Below are 16873 nucleotides of genomic sequence, written 5' to 3' on the forward strand. Positions count from 1 at the left end.
AACAGCTGCGATTTTGTGAAAAAAGTCTCGGTTTGTAACATCACCACGCAGGAAACTATGGCATCTTTCGATGTGATATCCCTCTTCACATCTATACCAACAACTTTGGCGCTCGAGGTGACTAAAAACAAACTTCAAGCTGATCCGACCACCTCGGAAAGAACAAACATGTCTGTTGACAGCATCATAAATTTTCTTTAATTTGTACTTGATAACAACTACTTCATCCTTGATGGCACTTTCTAAAAACAAGTATTTGGCTGCCCAATGGGCTCACCTATGAGCGCAATTTTGGCAAATTTGGTTATGGAACACAGCGAAGAGAGAGCTTTAGTTGCCACACCCCACCCTCCTAAGTGGTGGTATAGATATGTTGACGATAGCCATGTCTGCATCGTTCGGGAACATCTTACAGAGTTCCGCTCCCACCTTAACTCAATTAATGAACACGTCAAATTTACAGTGGAAGAAGAAAAAGACGGATCCATCGCATATCTGGACACCATGACAACCAGGAATCCCGATGGAACTATAAAAACTAGCGTCTACAGGAAAACCACACACACTGATAAATACCTTCAATTCAACTCTCACCACCCTTCTCAACACAAACACTCAGTAGCTAGAACCCTTCTAGACAGAGCAAAGAACATCCCTTCTACCGACGCAGACAGATTTTCCGAAATACAACACGTGGTCGACACTCTGAAGATCAATGGTTACACCGAACAATTTATTAGAAGCTGCCAAAGCACCACTGGGTCTACAAATCAGTCTGAAACCAACAGAGGCTTTGTCACCCTGCCATATCTTCAAGGAATTTCAGAAAAAAATTGCAATAACTTTAAATCAATCCAATATCAATGTTGCTCACAAACCCGTAACGACCGTTGGCTCCTTTTTTAAAAAAAACCTAGAGACAAATTTAGTAAAGACTTATTGAAAGGAACGATCTATAAAATCAGTTGTAAAGATTGTGACAAAGTTTATATTGGTCAAACATTAAGAGCCTTAAGATCCAGGATTAGGGAACACAAGAGAGCGATTTTCACGGGAGATAGAAATTCTTTATTAACCCAACACTGTATGAAATACAATCATGATTTTGACCTTGAGGACGTCAAGATCATTGAGCGCTGTTCCCAATGGTCGAAAAGATTATTTTGAGAAGCGTGGCATTCAATTTGTGAACCGAATGCCATTAATGAACACATTTACATTCCTGACATTTACAAGGCCCTTGGCAACCCCGTGACATTTCTGCGGCTCTTTTTAAAGCATTTGTTTGCTTTCGTAGCCATTTCATTGCTGAAGAAGGTTATAGTATTTTAACCGAAACGTCCTCACACAAAGTTCTTTAGTCAGTGGCAACGAAAATTTTTATTTGTTATCATGCCCGACTACAACTATAGTATTTTTGAAGACAGAAATCGCTTAACTGCTAACTTTAGTCGTTAAATATCAATTCCAAGGGAGTTGACACTCTAATTGAAGTTTGAAACTCCGAATTTTTATTTAAAATTTCAGTCTAGATGAGTTCTCAGGGAACGGTTGTCATACAGATTCATCGGTGAGTGTTTCGTCGGATGAAGTCGTTGTAGTAGTTGTTCTTCGTAAAAACACGGTGAAGGTATTTGTTCACGTCGGATAAGCTGTCTGTCGAGTCACATACTAGTTGTGCGCGTCGTGTTAGAGTTTTGATAGTTGTGGCTTTGTGTGATGTGGAGTTGTAGGATGACTCGTCTAGTAATCTGTCGGTGTGTGTCGGTTTCCTGCAAACTGTCGTTTGTAATTAGTTGTCGTTGTGGCTTACCAGGCAGTCTAGAAAAGGAAGTTTGCCATTTTCTTCGACTTCTCTGGTAAACTGTATGTCAGTGTTTTGTTCGTTAAGGTGGTTGTGGAATGCGTCAATTTCGTCGTGTCGAACGGCGGTGAATGTGTCGTCAACGTAACGTAACCAAAGCGGTATCGTTTGTCGGCAAGTCGAAAGGGCGCGTTCCTCGATGTTCTGCATCACAATTTCTGCCCACCCAGACGATCAGACTACACCTTCACATGTTACCCCCGGGTTCAAGCCATTTACTGCAAGGACTGTCATCGGAATGCTTTTGACGATAGCGTTGAATTTTTTCTTTACGTAAGTACTGTTTCTAAACACTCTGCGATCTATATTATTTGATCAATTTGACGATGCTAGATAAATCAGGTCTGTACGCGCAAAGAGAGATCAGATCATTCAAAGGTTTGAAGCATATGAAGAGACTTTCCACCGTACTTCACTTTCAGTCGCTTTAAAACATTTTTAGAGATAAAAACAGCAATAAATTGTGGACGATGTTCTTTATAATTTTCTTGGAACTTTGTACACTCCGTATGTTGCAAAATTCATGAGTCATTATTCATAGTGCGTTTGATTTACGGTGTTCATGCGTTGGTTTGTTGCTCATTCTTTTAATGATTATTAGATTTCTTTGGCATTGCCCTTCCTTTGCGTTTTTATTGGTTCCCGTGGAGCTTTTTCTCTTGCTTTGCTTAGCGTCTGAATTCATATTAACTTTAATATTCTATTTCATTTTCAATAGAGATGTCCGACAACGACAACCTCTATCTCAAATACTACTTAGTCTTTCTCTTTCCCTTGGAGCTGGACAAATGATCTTTCTGGCTAAAAAAAACGCTACAGAAAATACGGTTAGAGGCTCTCCCCTATTCGTGGAATTCATTCAAATACATCATCCTTGAAGGAAACTTGAAAAAGACAAATTTATTTTTGGTCTTTACCCCTTTGCTATTGCAGGCTGTCTGTGTCACAGTGGCAGCTCTTATGTAGTATTTCCTGATGGCTGCTTTCTGTTGGATGTTGGTGGAGGGAATTTATCTCTACCTGTTTGTTGTGAGAGTTTCCAACATCAACACAAAGTTGCATGTCTATCACGACATGTCATGGGGTGTTTTGGTTCTACAGTAGTACTCAATATTACTGATTTTTTTTAGGTCTACTTGTTCAAGTATTGACTATTGCTTCGTTTTATTTGTTTTTTTCCTCCCCTTCATCATCGTCTTAATTAATTTGACCTATGACATCTTATCATATGGTCCTTGTCCCTTTAGGCCAGCCTCCAACCTACAGTTTCTATGCGTGAATATCACTTTCAGACACATGACTGGTTGGGAATATTGTGAACCTGAAATCCAGCAGTACTGACTCTTTTTTCCTTTGTCTTTTTCTCTTTAGTTGTTGGATATCCTCAACTAGAGATTTCATCTGGATATTTGTTGCATTTGGGATTATGATTGAAGTTGTAACTTTTAGATATTGATTTTCTTTTGGCATTGGTATTTGTGATTCTGGTTTAAGAATTTATGTGTTCAACAGCAACACTAAATACAAAACTATTTTTAAATCCTCTCCTTTAGATCAACATTTTGATTCTTGCACGAGTGATAAGGGAGATGACCAGAATGCAGCCAATAGGAGACAAGTAAATTCAGCAAATTCGGTGAGATAGAGTTTTAACAATATGATAAAAAAAAGACAGTTTCTGTCTAAGATTTTAACAAAATCAAATTGTAAAATTAGATTTTAATGATATTCACCCATCTTCTGCAGTTGTTAGTTGATGTCAGTAAAGCATAAGGATTTCTGACAACCAGAAATTATTTTGAGGAAAAAATGGTATTTCATTTTAAAAATCCCATATTTTACATTTTTATTCGCCTTCAGAATTGGCATTACGGCATACGTGGTGATGATTCCCTTACTGGGTGTCACGTGGTTATTTGGTCTCCTATCACCGTCACACAAAGCTTTCGTTTACATTTTCACCATCCTCAACTCTTCTCAGGTTAGTGTTCAATCGTCTCATTTCATATTTAGAGTCATCCGAGTGTCTTTATTATTTCATGTTCAAACATTGTCACCATGGTCAGATAACACTAGCCAAAGAATTATGAAAAAATAAACCTCAGAGGATAAAGAAAAAAAGGAAAAAAAAGTCAATGAACGGGAAACATTCTTTTTTTTTTTCGTTTTTCATCCTCATAACTTGAAAGTTATTTACATATCTAAGATATTTGAGAAAAAAAGTTTAATGTAGTAAAGTTCAACTGCATACTGTGATCTTGAAAACGATCCTCCTTTTTTCAGGGTTTCCTGATTTTTACTCTTCACTGTGCGCGAAACAGCCAGGTAAGCTCGATATGGAAAAAAGACATGTAGTATGGATAATTTGATTTAAAGTTTGAATAAACATCTAAGTGCTTATTTTTCTGATTACTTCCCTTGTCTATTCGCAGATTAGAGAGCGGTTCAAACGAAAAGTGAGCACCGTTTTTCCACTTAAAAAAATGTAAAGTCCACAGGGAAGAGCTCACAGGTTAATCTGAGTGATATCGGCGGTGTAAAGGCGATTAAACTGCAGTCTTAAAATGAATCGCATCATTGAATACAATCTCGCATTCTGATTGGTTAAGGAAGCGAGGTATTTAGCGTGGAATTGTGAGTTGAAAACGAGGCTAAGTGATATTGTTTAGCATCTACGTAAGCATAACAACTATTGTCAAATTAGATACAATGAATATATGAAGTTCATATATTTTGAACTGCGGTATTAAATACGTATGATGCACGATCCTTCGCAGTAGATAGCGCTATTTATGCAATAGCGAAAATCAGACCTCAAAAAAGTCAGGCCTGTACGGGACTCGAACCATTGACCTCTGCGATAGTAGTGCAGGCCTGATTTTTTTGAGGTCTGATTTTCGCTATTGCATAAATAGTGCTATCTACTGCGAAGGATCGTGGATCATACGTATTTAATAACGGATTTCAAAATATATGAACTTCATATATGCATTGTATCTGATTTATCATCACGGGCTTATTACGAATCAACTTGACGGCCTGCTCCCAGTTGGCTTGTTAGCTCAAATCGTAGAGCGCTGCACTAGTATCGCAGAGGTCAGTGGTTCGAATCCCGTACAGGCCTGATTTTTTTTCAGGTCTGATTTTCGCTATTGCATAAATAGCGCTATCTACTGCTAAGGATCGTGCATCATACGTATTTAATACCGCAGTTCAAAATATATGAACTTCATATATTCATTGTATCTGATTTATCATTACGGGTTTATTACGAATCAGCTTAACGGCCTGCTCCCAGTTGGCTTGTTAGCTCAATTGGAAGAGCGCTGCACTAGTATTGCAGAGGTCAGTGGTTCGAATCCCGCACAGGTCTGATTTTTTTCAGGTCTGATTTTCGTTATTGCCTAAATAGCTCTATCTACTACGAAGGATCGTGCATCATACGTATTGTCAAATTGTTACAGATTTTTGTTACTAAGTCAGTTTAAAACGTTTTCAAAACCATCGTCACCTTTCAAAGAGCCAAAAACAAAAAAAGCGTTTTTCAAAGTGAGCCTGAAGTTCTTCCTTGTTTTGAATTGAACTTTAAATTCTTGGAGGGGCACGAAAAACCTCTTTCGCTCGCGACAACGCGAAAGCAAGAAAATGTTGTGAACTTGGCCCAGAAAAAGCAATCTCCGAGCTAACAGGTCACGTCAACCCGGGTTCAATATTCACATACAGCCATAATCTTTAAGTAAAAAAACGAAGGATGTCAAGCAAGTTGGGGAGCTTTTCAATCGTACCTACTAACTTTGCGAGAAATTTGCATTGAGTCAAAAAACTAGCACTTCCATCTGTAGTTGACAATAACATAAATTAAATAACATAAAAAGCTATGAATAACGGCAGTGATGGTCTAACAGCGAGAGTTCTAGGTAGGCTGTTCACCAATGTATCGTTCAACAACTCTCCAGTGAATATTTCCATCAACTCTTAGTCAAATGCTTATCCCAACGATAACTGCTAATGGCAGTTGTCTGTAATGAATTTCTACCGATAAAAAGATCGAAGTAATTGGACTCTTCATGAAACACCTCTTTGTTTTTAAAGGAATAAGATATCAATCAATACACGTATTTACACTTCAAGGTAAGTACCTTACATCAATCGCGATTTGTATAGGTAATCGCATGGGGCCGAGTAAAATTAAGGATTAATATCACGCGTATTTTCGGAAGTTGCTGAAATTGCCCGAGTCGCGCAGCGACAAGGGCAATTTCTGCAACTTCCGAAAACACAAACGATATTAATCCTTACTTTTACGAGGAGCCATGTGACTACTTGTTTATAATATAAGGGGCAAAATGTTTTCTTACTGATCTCGCGCAAAACGGGACGCCATTGTTTTAAAAGAAACAGAAATTTCTTTACCCTGGCAGCCGTTGCTAAGCCATTTTTAGCCAATCATTTTCAAGTAACTTCCCCGGGGCAATTACAAAAATCAAGAAAAATTGCCCTCTGTCTTGACCAATCAAAATTCAGTAATTTTGCCTCTTATATGATAATAAACTTTCAGTGCTTTCGCTTGCATAATTCATTTCAGTTTTGCCACCAGAGGTAAAAGGTGTAAATTATTTTCCTTCTCGAGCAAATTATTTGAAAATTTGAAAAAAAGATGTTAAAAATAAACGGCTTATAAATTCAGCGAAATACCACCATTGTCCTTTGATAGTGTGAAGCTTGTTTAAAAAGTTTGAAAACGAATGTAAAAACCAGGTTCAAATAAAAGATGTCAGAAGTTCAAACGTGCAAATTGACCTTGCTTACTATTCGCTAACGCAATGAAAGTTCTGACGGTTGACTCCGAAATGGCTTTCTGGAGCGCGCGCTCAGGATAAAAACTAATAAAATTATTGCTGTTTTCCTGTTTTCCTACTTTTATCCAAAGATGCGATTCAAGGAAAATTCATCGCCTGGCTTGTGAATTTCGCGTTAAATTGCAGTGGAAAACCCATATCGCACTCATCGCTTCGCGATTCGTGCGGTATTAGTTTTCGCGTGCAATTTTTCCTCGTTAGGTGATGAATTTTCCCAAATTTTCCTATAGAATTTGAACTGAAAAAAATAAAAAACGCTCAGCTTAATTAACTGGATCAAGCAGGCTGAGAATAAGACGTGCTAGATATTTGTCTACATCTTCCACAAGGAGGTAACAGCTATCTATAGAAGTTGAGTTGAATAGTACTTGCGGGCTATTCACGACACAATTATCGTTCGCAAAAAACAGTATTCGTTTTTGTGATACTAATATAATCGATGGTAAACTAGCTCTTCAGAGTCATCAGCCTTTAGTGCTGTTTAAGCTCTTGGTAAGATGCAGTTACCTTATTTTGATGAAAAATAAATCATTTTACCCTATCGTATGTTTAAGCAGCAAGCTTATATTGAAAGCAGCGAGTCTTTTACATAATTTTAATCATTAGCTAAATAAAATGGTTAATTTGTTCTGTTTAACCTATATTAACCTACAATATAGGGACATGTTAGTAAACCTTGTAACATCTAGTGTTGGACTTCTTTGCATATACTTAGTATTCGACTTGATTTTAACACGCATTCAGGCAAAAGATTCTTTTTCTAAATTGAGTAGGATAGATGTCAAGAGAAACAGTTCTTTGAAGGTATGAAATACTAATTCCTTATCTATCATAATCATGATTAGGATACTTAGTCAATATGGCACGCGCAATGTTTAGAGAGGTGACTAAAGTAGTTGGAAAGCTTTAGAAGTATTTATGTCAGGGAGAAAATCTTAGAAATAAATTGTACCAGATATGGATACCTCTTCTAAGGAATAGCAGTCCCTCATGTGTAAGAACGTGAAAAAAGTCAAGTATAATCTGTTAATTTTTTTTTTTAAAATCGAGTTTGTAAGTCTCAGCTGAAATTTGCTCTTACCTCGCCTATAGGTTCCACTCAGTCCAAATTTGAAGTAATCCTAATTACAAGCCCTTTCGCCTTTAAAAATTCTTATGATGTGAGTTTTCTATCTCCTTACGCTGACATTTTGGATGGTAAAGTAGACAAATTCAAAGTAAAACATATGAATAGAGATAAATCGCCACGGATACAAATGTAATTTCTCCCTGAATGCTGGACTCGATAACTACTTAAAAACAGGAAGAGAACTTCCACATCAACGTACAATTCAGTTAATTAATTGGCCAAATGGTTAGTGAAAAAGAGCAACCATGTGTCATTTTGTCCGTTATATAAACATCATAAGTCTTCCAGGTGACAGGTTTTTGCTTTCAGCCGCAGGAAATGCCATGACCAAGGCCAACTCATCTTCGTTTTTTCTTTTCGTCTTTTGGTTTTCCTCCTCTTCTAGAAAATTCATGAACCCTAAAGAGTGACGTAAAAAGCGTGTGAAGTATCAGAAACTGATTAGCGATGTTAGATACACATACAAAACTATGCAATACCTCTAAACTTCTTACCATTGCGACTTTTCTCTGGGGTAACAATCCCTTATCCAAACCTGCGTTTTATATAATTAAACATATTCAATCTTTTGGTATTATAGGAAGCTATGCGCGTATTTTAAGTCTTCACTGATCGTTTTCTGAACATCACAAAACCCCATAGAGGTCAACTACTTAATAGAGAAGATAAAAAAAGACGAAAATCCATTTTTGAAGTGGCAATCGCCTTCGAGGAGTTTGCTATAAATTATGGTAAACACCATTTGAGCAGAACGAAGCCATCCGCGAAGATCACAAGCCAAAAAATGGGTGAGTTAAAAACACGTTCTCCCTTTGGGGTTTTCTACAATTTCATGATTTTTAAATGAGTATCTGATAAATTGACTGGCTCAATGGTCAATCTGTTGTTTAGCCTAAATAAATGAATACAAGGGACGTTCTGAAAGGCTCACTGAAGTAATATTAAGCCCATTAAAACTTGTCGGTCTCTGGTCTCTCTGGCTGATGCAAGTAATTGCAAGAAGAGGGGTGAAATTCCCGTTGAAGGAAAGTAATATTCTCTCTGTTAATAGGTATTTCCCATTCTCTGCTGTTTGAGTATTTCATGCCCTTGATATTTTATATATTTTAATGGTATCAGTAGGAGTCAATAGTATATTTTAATTGCATTGGGTCATAATCAGATTCTCTTTTAAGGAATGGCAGTGTAGTACTGCCAATCTACCTAAAAAATTTGAGTGTTATTGATAGTAATGATAACAGTAATAATAATGATACAATGAATATACGGAGTTCATATATTTTGAGCTCTGGCTGTAGATACGTATGATGCACGATCCTCGCAGTAGAGAGCGCTATTTATGGAAAAGCGAAAATCAGACCTGAAATAAATCAGGCCTGCACGGGATTCGAACCACTGACCTCTGCAATACTAGTGCAGCGCTCTACCAATTGAGCTAACAAGCCAACTAGGAGCAGGCCGTTAAGTTGATTCGTAATAAATATATATGAACTTCCTATATTCATTGTATCTGATTTATTATCACGGGTTTATTACGAATCAACTTAACGGCCTGCTCCTAGTTGGCTTGTTAGCTCAATAGGTAGAGCGCTGCACTAGTATCGCAGAGGTCAGTGGTTCGAATCCCGTACAGCACTGATTTTTTTCAGGTCTGATTTTCGCTATTGCATAAATAGCGCTCTCTACTGCGAGGATCGTGGATCATACGAATAATAATGATAATAATAATAATAATAGTTATTATTATTATTAAAAGAAAGATCTAGATATGCTACAGCTGATCTTCTTCTTCTTCGGATAGTTATGGGTATTCAAAGAGGCTACCGCCAAAATGCGACTGGCTTTTTCCTCAACGAAGAAGAATGGCAAGTTAGCATTAATATTTCATCTGAAGATTTTTCTGAGAATGGTTTGTGTTCAACTCATATTTAACTGTACATCATGAAGTAGCATTTTGTTTTGATTTTATTTGCATCTTACATGTATCTTAACACTTTTGATACGCTGAAAGATTTGGTTTATCAATAGCAAATTCAAACTGGGTGCTCTCCTGTGTTTTAGAGTTTAGATTTATTTTTATTAAGAGCGTATTTTTTGTAAATTTATGAAATAGAACAGCTTAGAAGCTACGAACTCTCTGATGTGTCAAAAACCTATTGTTTTTTGCACCGGGAAACCTAGAGAAAACTGAGGTATATTTCTTACAAAAAAAATAGACCTAGGTTTCGATTTGTTAACCAGCGTGCTGAACCCCTTACCATGCATATTGGTGGAATATTTGAGAAGTTTACTAGTCACTCGTGTCCGGCTAGTGATTTGGAGTACGTATATAACTGGCCTAACCCTTACGGGGCTACAAGGGCATTTTTACACTGACTGATTGTTCACCGTTTAGGGTCAGTGGTTGTTGGGTGCGTCTACAAGGATCTCCATGAATTATTGCTGGGAGGAAAATCAATCGGGAATAAAACTGGCCATTCAAGGTGACAGTAAACAATTAATCATTCGAGAACTGATTCATACTTAACTTGAATGGAATGAGTGAGAGGCTATGTCGTAGGAAATGAAACTAATCAAATTTAGGGGAAGCATAATAAATGGTACCGGTCTTATTTCTAGTTTCGCACGTCTTTAATGTGACTACAATAAGTTTATTTGCCATAAAGTGGATGTGACCTAAGTCCATTTTTTAACACATTAAGACAGTTTTTGAACGGTTAGGTCCAAAAAGGAGAAGTTAAATTTCATTCTCATTATATAATCATGAAGAAAAAATATTTCATTATGGAGTTAATTCGTGCATTGGTTTGCATAGCTTGATAGCATTCTGAGCTATTATTAAACCCGTTGATTTTAACAACATTTTCTCTCTACAGGTATGTTAACAGTAGGATAATAACGGTAGCCATGGATCCCAAACCTGAAAAATTGCAACGAAATGCCATCTTGAAGTTCAGAAATCTAAAGGTAACTGCATGGACACCAAAAGATAACCTTCCTAAAACTGTGTTTTATTGGGTCGATTTACAAGTAATACGTATAAAATCTATCTTCAGGTCGTTGACGGAGAAAAATATTGTATGTTTTGTAGTGGCTCCAAAAAGAGGTACAAAATACTTTTGAACTCTCTATTCTTTTTCAGTTCATGACTGAGTATAAAAATTGAAAATTATTCGTCAAACGCCCATTTGCGATGAAGGTAGTCCTGAATTTCAGATTACATTATCGGTAATAATTCTTGACGATTAGCTAATCTGAGGTGAAGTGTGAACCACCAGTTCTCTCTTACCAGACAAAATATTGCACTGTCCAAAATCTTATAATCCAACTGCTGGGTTCCAAAGGAATACCTCGTAGAAACTGTGCGAGCTTTTATTGTTTTTTCCTTGTTATTCGTTTCGTTCCTTTGGTTTTTTTTTTGCTTTTGTTCTGATTTGTTGTTGTTTTTTTCACAACTGATGGGATATTAGGGCATTTCGAGAGTCTAGATCTTTCTTGCAAAATGTTTCATCTGCCTCTAAAGTATACCTCGTCATCGTTGTATATCACTGGGAGGAAGCTGATGGCTTTTTGCTATGAAATACCAAAACAATGTGAGTGATGCTTGAGTCCTCACAGAATTTGTTTTTCCACTTGAAATCATTATTCGTATTTTCAATGATGCAATATTAATTTTTTTTAGTCCAGACGGGTTTTCAGAGGAGGGTTGTCATGTGGAGCCTCGGAATAACAATTCTGAAGAAACAGTTTGTGGCTGCAATCATTTGACTTATTTTGCCGTCTTAGTTCACTTCAGCGGTGGCATAAAAGTAGGTTTTTTTTATTAATTTCCTTCCAAGAAGTAGGTCCGTGTGCTCAATTCAATCAATTTATCACCTTTTTTTTTCTCTTGACGCAGCTCTCCGAGAATGACGTAGCAATTCTGGAGATCGTCACATACGTAGGACTCGGTCTCTCTATCATCGGAATGCTCTCGACAGTTATTCTGTATTCTTTCCTCACGTAAGTACTGTTACGAAACAGTCATGAAAGTAAGGTATAAAATGTCTTTGAAGATGTTTCATATCAACAAGAGCAACGCATGCTTAGTGTTCATACAAAAAATTGATGAGATTTTCTTACTTCGAAGAGTATATGTTGGGCATCACTCGTTATCAGCGAATGTCCAAGTTCTTCTGCCTTCAGTCGCCCTAATGTTAGTTCGTTTTATCTTGTGCACTTTACATTTACATCAATAAAGAGAAGAGAAAGGGCATCAGTCTACTAATTACGGATTTGTTTTACTTGGCTTTGCTATTGGTGTGTTTTAACTAAACTCTCTTGCTTTCTTTCAGGCTTTCTTTCGTTCCAATGTACCTTACAAATCTTTTAATTTTATCAGAGATGTTCGTCAACCTCTTTCTCAAATACGCTTAAATCTCGCGGTGTCTCTCGGAGCTGGACAAATCATCTTCCTCGCTGGAATAAACGCCACGGAGAACAAGGTGGGCGGTTTCTCACCATTCGTTGAGTAAATTCAAATAATTCATTATCGAAAGCAACATAACAGTTGCAGTTCTTGTCTTCCCTTTGTTTATTTGTTGTTTTTTTTTTCTTTTTTGCAGGCTGTTTGTGTCACAGTGGCAGCTCTAATGCAATATTTCTTGATGGCTGCTTTCTGCTGGATGCTGGTGGAGGGAATTTACCTCTACCTGTTTGTTGTAAAAGTTTATAACATCAACAGCAAGATGCACATGTATCACGTCATGTCATGGGGTATTTTGCTTTTACAATTGAACTTAAGGCCCTAGGAAATGGCTTCAACATTTGCTTCAACATCATTTTGATTTTTTTGAATGACAGTGTTGAAAGCAATAGCCACCCTCTTTCCCCCGTGTTGAAACGTGTCGAAACGATGTTGAATCGATGTTGAAAGAGTTTAAAAGCCTTTAAACTTTGCTCTAACATCAGATCAACATTTCTATTGTTCTCTGGTATGTTTGGAATGTTAAGGCGGAGTTGAAGTCATTTGGTCCCGCACTTTTCATATTCCGCTGTGTCTTCGATCGTTAATTCCTTCACGATGTTGTTCCGATCCATTGTCTTGTATTTCTCCTTCGGGGTTTTCTATCCTCATCATTCAAAATTTCAAAAGCTACAGAAACCGCTAATAACGAGCGAACTTTCTTGTAAACCATAAGAGCGATCTATTGTTTCATTTCAAAACGACGCCTTTGCATGTCTCAGGCGTGCAAAGAGCAGGGGCCTGAAGCTAATTACCAGGCCACTCGCTAAGTTTTGTTGAATGAAATGTTGAAACCGTTTGCCCAACACACAGTTCAAACTCATTCGAGAACCTTTTAATAGCGTTTAACAAAATCGAATGGATGTTGAAGCCGTTTGCTAGGGCCTTTATCATACATTGTTGTGAGTCATTTTATAGACTCGTGCATCATTTTGAATCACTGTATTTGGTTCATAATGTCGTTATAGGCTTTCCAGTCGTTATGGTAGCCAGTTCATTGAGCATCTCTGCTGGAAAAAAAAGAATGCAGAGCTATACCAGTGATAAATAGTAAGAAGAAAATTTTGCTTTCACTGCTCTTCTTTTTTGGAAAATGCTTTTTTAAAGTTCTTTTCTATTCACTTTTCCTTTTGTCCATCTCAGTCGTTAAAGTTTTGAGGCTCAATTCGCTTTATTTCGCCTTTTCCCACCCTTTTTTCGTTAAGTGCATTAATGTGCCCTCTATATCGTACCTATAACCTTTGTCCCTGTAAGCCAGCCTTCAACTTAGAGTCTCTTTCGTTGTACGGATGTTACCTTCGGTTAAAAAAAGTGATCGGGAATATTGTGAAATTGAAATCCAGTAGTACCTATTTTTTTCTCTCTGTCTCTCTTTTTGTTTCTCTTTGTTTCTGTAGTTGTTGGATGTCCTCAGCTAACAGCTTGATTTGGATATTTGTCACATTTGTGATTACGGTTGAAGTTGTAAGTTCCTGTTTAGGATCACTTTCTTTTGACATTATTTATTGGGATTTTAGTTTAACGTTTGGATCACTTTTTTTTGACCTTATTCTTTGGGATTCTAGTTTAACGTTTGATGTGCCCAACAGACATACTTCAATACAATTTTATATTCATATCCTTCCCCTCTGAGGTCAACATTTTGATACTCATTCGTGTCATAAGGGAGATGACCAAAATGCAGCCAACAGGAGATAAGCAAACTCAGCAAATACGGTGAGATAGATCTTCAAAATTAGGATAAAAAGAAATAATTTTTTTGCCAGAAATTGCGACAGAATCTTATCAAATTTTTTAATCATCCTTTTAATTATATTTGCCTAACCTCCTTACTTGTTAATTAATATTAGTAAAGCATGATGATTTCTGATGACCAGAAATACTTTTGAGGAAGAGATGCAGTTAATAAACGTTTAAGAACACCATATCTTAAATTTTTCCCGTCCTTTAGACTTAGCATAAGAGCATGCGCGGTGATGATTCCCCTGCTGGGTGTCACGTGGCTATTTGGTCTTTTATCGCCGTTACACAAAGCTTTCGCTTACATTTTTACTATCCTCAACTCTACTCAGGTGAGTGCTTCATCCTCTTTGTTCATTAATAAAATTATCCATATGGAGTGTCTAGATAATGTATAGAGATAACGTGTTTTCATCAACTGAGTTTATAATGTAGCTCCAGTATTTGTAAATATTACAGGAGAGCATAAAATTAAAAAGAAAATAAACAAATTTTCCGCGTCATTCTCGTAGTTAAAGATTTTATTTACGTCATAGCACTAGCTCTGAGATATTTGACAAAGAAAAAAAATCCCAATCGCATATAGTAAGGAAATAAGAGATTAATCTTAAAAATCTTTTTCTTATTTAAGGGTTTCCTGATTTTTTCCCTTCACTGTCTGCGAAACAGCCAGGTAAGTTTAATGTAAGAAGAAAACATGTGGGTAATGAGACTTTCAAACTTGAATTTCTATGTGTTTGTACGTGTGTGTGTTTGGATGTTTTCGTTTGTTTAAGTTGTTTCTCTCTCTGCAGATTAAAGAGCGATTCAACAGAAAAGTCAACACTGTTTTTCCATCTGTTAGCAAAGAAAACTCCACAAAGAAGAGCTCACAGGCTAATCTGAGTGATGTTGGAGATGCGAGGGCAGTTGAACTGGGGCCTTCTCATTAATATGAACTGAAAAAACAGTCAACTTAAGAAACGGGATCAGGACAGGTTGAGAATTGGATTAAATGTTTGTAGAGCGGCAGTTGTTACTGAAAATTGCGTCAGATAGTCTAATCCATATTAGGCCAGCTTTCTAGAGTTATCCGCCTTTAGCGTTGTCTAAGTTTTCAACTAGATGCTAATAGCTTCTCTTGATGGAAAACGAGTACCTCTAGCTTATCAAAGGTGTTAACGACATACAAACTCTTTAGAAAAGGGTATTATTGATATTTGTGTCAACGTGTCTAACCCTAATTAGACCAGTTTTCTAGAGTCATCAGCCATTAACGTTGTCTAGGCTCTTAAATAGATGCAGGCAGCTTCTTTAGATGGAAAACAAGTACTTTAATTTTAGCCCATCGTATGTGTCAACAACACGCACATTTCTTCAGGAAAGTGGGTTAGTTTATCCTAATGAAATATTTTGGAGGCCGGTTGTTATGATTCATCGTTACATTTAAGGGTAGTCAGTCCTTTACATAATGGTTAGTTCAATTCGTAACATGGATAGACTGCCCTTCAAGGGAAACTACAATATAGTAAGATGTTAGTAAATTTCATATCATGCATTTGTTATACTCAGTTGCCTCTAAATAAGATTACATATTCTGCTGTCAGTAGTATGAATAAAATCACAGTTGTCTTATTAGGGTATGAGACACTAATCTTTGAAACATTTCGGTTCATTTTCGCTTTTATCTTTCATCATATCGTAAAGAAAAGCAAGAGGGTATTTAGTAAATTAAGTCGAAGTATTTATTTTAAATGTGATACCCACAGGTTACAGGTATAAGACGCCCTGATTCCACCAATTCAACTGGTAAGCGACCGAATCGAAACAAGCGAAACGACCAAAACGGAAAAAGCGAAACGACCACAACGAAAGGACCGTAACGACCAAGACGAAACAAACAAAACGAAACGACCGTTCTGACCAAAATAAAACCACTACAACGATCGACAAACGTAGAGGTTGAAATGTCGCGGAAAATAAATATTTCACATCAAATATTCTCTCGCATTTTAAGGCCTTCAAACATTACGGCTATCTCACGAAACTTTATTTGTTCTTCCCCCATGCGAGTAGTTGAAACTACTATTTGACACTTCTGTGAAGTTTTCTGGACGAAACGCTAGCCATATCGAATACCAAAGCATATATGTAAAGGAGAGGAAGAAACAAATAAAAGTATTCATTGACAACATCGATCCACATTCGTAATTTTTAATGAACTAATTTTTTTAGGTAAAGGCTGATAGTTTCTAAAGAAACTGTTTGGGGCTGCGTCGGTGAGGGTAATGACGAAGCGAATGACGAAGAGCTAACGCTCGAAACGTCAGCTTTTATAATCGTAACGGTGGCCAATGTACCATTTCAACTTTGTTGATACATTGAAATAATTTTTCAGGGTTCCCATAACCCTTCACGCCAAGCCGATGGCAGTCGAGAGATAATTTAATTGCCTTGCGAGGTAGATCAAGAGTTGACCATAAACGAAAGGAGACGAATATGACGGTTGACGCCTGACACCCTTGCGTATTCATTTAATTCTTGACTGTGTTTTGTATATTTTTCGGTCGTCCTGATAGTTTTTTTTTTTTGTCGTTTGGTTCGCTTATTTCGATCCTCCCGTTTGGTCGCTTCGGTGGTTTCGCTTGTCTCTTTTCGTTTTGATGTTTCGAGTTTTATTCCATGCCATTCAGCTTGGCTATTAATGGTTGTCCAAAACCCAATTTTTTTTTTTTTATTCGAGGTCGATAGGTCTGTTTAAGCGAGAGTGTGTAAACATGTTTGTATTGTTTTAGATT

At 37.0% G+C, this 16873-nt stretch overlaps 1 long non-coding RNA gene and 2 pseudogenes across 6 annotated transcripts in view; 2 read left to right on the forward strand and 1 right to left on the reverse strand.

Moving 5' to 3' along the window:
* LOC148736978 (uncharacterized) overlaps positions 1-16873 on the reverse strand; it is a 323637-nt gene that overhangs the window by 154590 nt on the left and 152174 nt on the right. The window lies entirely within an intron of this gene.
* LOC148736986 (uncharacterized) lies at positions 268-1167 on the forward strand (annotated as a pseudogene).
* Positions 2191-15037, forward strand: LOC148736987 (adhesion G protein-coupled receptor D1-like; annotated as a pseudogene).

This window comes from Stylophora pistillata, chromosome 2 (genome assembly GCF_964205215.1).
Source record: "Stylophora pistillata chromosome 2, jaStyPist1.2, whole genome shotgun sequence".
Taxonomy (NCBI): domain Eukaryota; kingdom Metazoa; phylum Cnidaria; class Anthozoa; order Scleractinia; family Pocilloporidae; genus Stylophora; species Stylophora pistillata.